The sequence below is a fragment of the Mastomys coucha genome, unplaced genomic scaffold (assembly GCF_008632895.1).
Source record: "Mastomys coucha isolate ucsf_1 unplaced genomic scaffold, UCSF_Mcou_1 pScaffold21, whole genome shotgun sequence".
In the NCBI taxonomy this organism is placed as follows: Eukaryota; Metazoa; Chordata; class Mammalia; order Rodentia; family Muridae; genus Mastomys; species Mastomys coucha.
In genome coordinates this window covers 20,052,880-20,055,960 of record NW_022196904.1, presented here as the reverse complement: position 1 = coordinate 20,055,960, position 3,081 = coordinate 20,052,880, and positions in this window count along the sequence as shown.

Sequence of the window (3,081 nt, the reverse complement as noted above, 5' to 3'; positions counted from 1 at the left end):
ACTTGTTGTATAAGAACAAAGGTTTGTAGTGAAACTCCATCAGAGGAATCAGCTAGTAAATAAACTCCATATAATGGATAATATGCACTGAAAGATTCAAAGTCCTAACCTCTTGTATTGAAGCAAAAAAATGTTTTAATATATATAATGTAAGGCTATTAGCCATTCCTTGAGGCAAAACTTTCCAATGAGATTGCTTCAAGGGTTCTTCAAAATTACAAGCAAGCTCACTAAATGTTATTCTCCCACAGTCACCAGGATGCAAAAGAACAGTGTAAAAACAATCCTCCAAACACATAATAATTCCACAAACATTTCCTGGGATGGCAGCTAGAGTAGGCAAGCCAGGCTGTATATGTTTCTAGTTTCATTAACCTTTCATAAATCTTAAGTTTGAACTTAGTTTTGGATTGATGTAATAACCAATTGTTTGGAGATTAGTGAGTACATCAGCTCCAGTGTCTATTAATCCTTCAAAGCCATTTTTCTTCAATTAGCAATTTAAGATAAGTAGGTACAGTTATAATAACATGGGGGGAAGCAGGTATAACTTTTACTTCTCCCACATAATCATTATCTATAGCATCTGGATAGAACTGTAATCCTTTTACAGTAATGCTGCTTCGACCTAGAAGTAATCCCTAGGTCCCTGGAGGTAAGGGCCCCAAAACTCCTGTAGGCAGGGCTTGCAAAACAGAAGGAGTATTATACAAGCCTCCACTAAGGCTGCTCTGAGCTTCACACTAACTCAAATGTATTTACTGTAGTTTCCCACAAGGCCATAGCCATAGCCAGACCCTCATTGTATGAGGGTCCAATTTCTGTCTCCAAAAATTCTACCAGCTGCATTTAGCAGTCTTTCCACAAATTCCTGAAATGGTTCATCACCTTGTTTGATCCCAGATAAACTCCCACTGAGATCTCCTTTCTAATATTGGGGGGTTAAATTTTGCTTCTACCATTGTATTCAATAAAGCTTGTGTAAAAGGGGACAACACGCTGGTACTGTGATATACCTATTTTTAACTTTTATTACTCTTGCCATCATCTTTACTTGCTTGATTTTTTTCTTAATTACACATATGGATGAGTTAGAATCTCGAGCCTGTGACCGACCTGCAAACTGCAGCCAAGAGAACACTGGCAGTTTAACTATAATTTTAAAGTTTCTTTTGCAATTTTAGAGCATAACCATAACTTTTAAAAGCAAAACTCAACATCCAAAAACAATCCAGTCTTTCCAAAATAAACACCAAGTGCAACACCTCCATGCTACAAAGTTTTGGCTGCCAGTTCCTATATATGAATGCATGGCAGTGCAGTTTTTAATACCTAATTAAAAAGACATAGTTTTAAATCCTATCTTTTATAAGTCTAGTTTCTAGGATAAGAAATAAAATGACTAACCCCGAGTCACCAGTTTTAAGCTTTCTGTTACCAATGTTATAAAATTTTAACCATACCCAATAACTTATAAGCCAATACTTTATAGCCAAGATATAACCAAAGGTATATGTACCTTTACATATACCTTTACACATACATATACATAAAGGTGTATATACCTTTAAAGCCAGTTAGAAATAAAAATGAATTTGTAAGACTCTGACGAGCCTTAACTTACTGGAGACACCCCAGAGTGAACAATGCGGAGTCTGAGGTCATTACAAAAGCAGGAGAAATTTTATTGTTCCAGCATTCTGGGGTTGCTCTGCACACAAAGGAGAGAGAACAACTCCGCGAAGCACATTCGATGAGCTTTTATACAGTTTTCAGAGCAGCAGCCATTAGGCACAATGTGATTGGCAGAACAGTGTGACTTAAACTGATGAGTCTTTGGGGAATGAGAAGACAAGGATTTCCCTTGTCTTTAGATGGCCAGTGGTTGGTCCAAACTGTGGAATGTGTCTATGTGCTCTGGGCCTCCATCACCTGCAGGTTGCTGATGATCAGCACCCCCCTCAGAGGGGGGAGGTCTCTGTGGTCTGAGGAATGTACTTGCCCCCCATTCCAGAGGGGAGGAGTGCCTAAGTGTTCCATGACCCTTCTCTTCCAGGAGGGGAGAAGTCTGGTGGAATTTTCCAATGGTCCTGAATTGACCTTTTTAAAGTGGCTACACACATCTTATATATTTAGACCAAACAAAATTTTCTTATCCTTTTTAGCTGTAATTTCAAGAGAAAAGTCATCTTGTCACTTTCTGAACCCAATAAACACAATTGCAGAGACTTTTCTAGGAAAAAACAGCCATTGGCTTACTTGCCATAGAACTTGAGAAGCTGCTTTTTTCCAGCTGTGCTTGACTCCCAGCTGCAGGGTAACTCATCAGTTTCTACTGTGCAAATTGAGACTGCCTTCTAAACAAGTTAAACTAAATCAGGGGTGGATAGCCAGCAGATAAAGCTTTAACAATTTTTTCTTTTGAACACGAAACAGAACAACAATCATTCAAACAATGAAACAAAAACAGACATAAATTGACACAGACAGATTGGTGCACCAAGGACAGATAAGAGAAGAGAACTTGAACCTGAACTAAGAATATCTCCAGTAGGAGGGAGAGAGGAAGTAGGACATCTGATTTCCTCCTGTTCCTAGGAGAGCTCTGAAATAGCTCATATCCATTTTTTTTTTTTGTTAAGGGGGTCCCAGACAGGGGACAACTGCTATTCTCTCTCTCTCTATCTTTTTCATGTCATTTTTATATTTACCATTCCTACCTCTGGGAATCATGGGCAGCAAAAATCTACTTGAGCTAAGAATTTTTCTTACATCTGTTTTTAAAATCCTGCTCCTCTCTCCTGATGCAGCTCTTGGCTGCAGACAAATGTCTATATAGAATACCCTGTCCCAATTGCGCTGCCACCCCTAGGTGAATTCAGCTTCAGGTTAACACTTGTTCAGCCTAACTGCATCCTTAATGCACCCCCTGCAACAACAGCCTCCAAAAAATAAACTTTGTACCTAGTCCTAGTATTAATGCCCTTCATTGCTCACCATGCAGGATACTATTACTTTTTTTCCGATTTCTGTGGAGCTTGACCCAAGACAGTGTTTCTCAGTGGGTTCCCACCCCCCCCC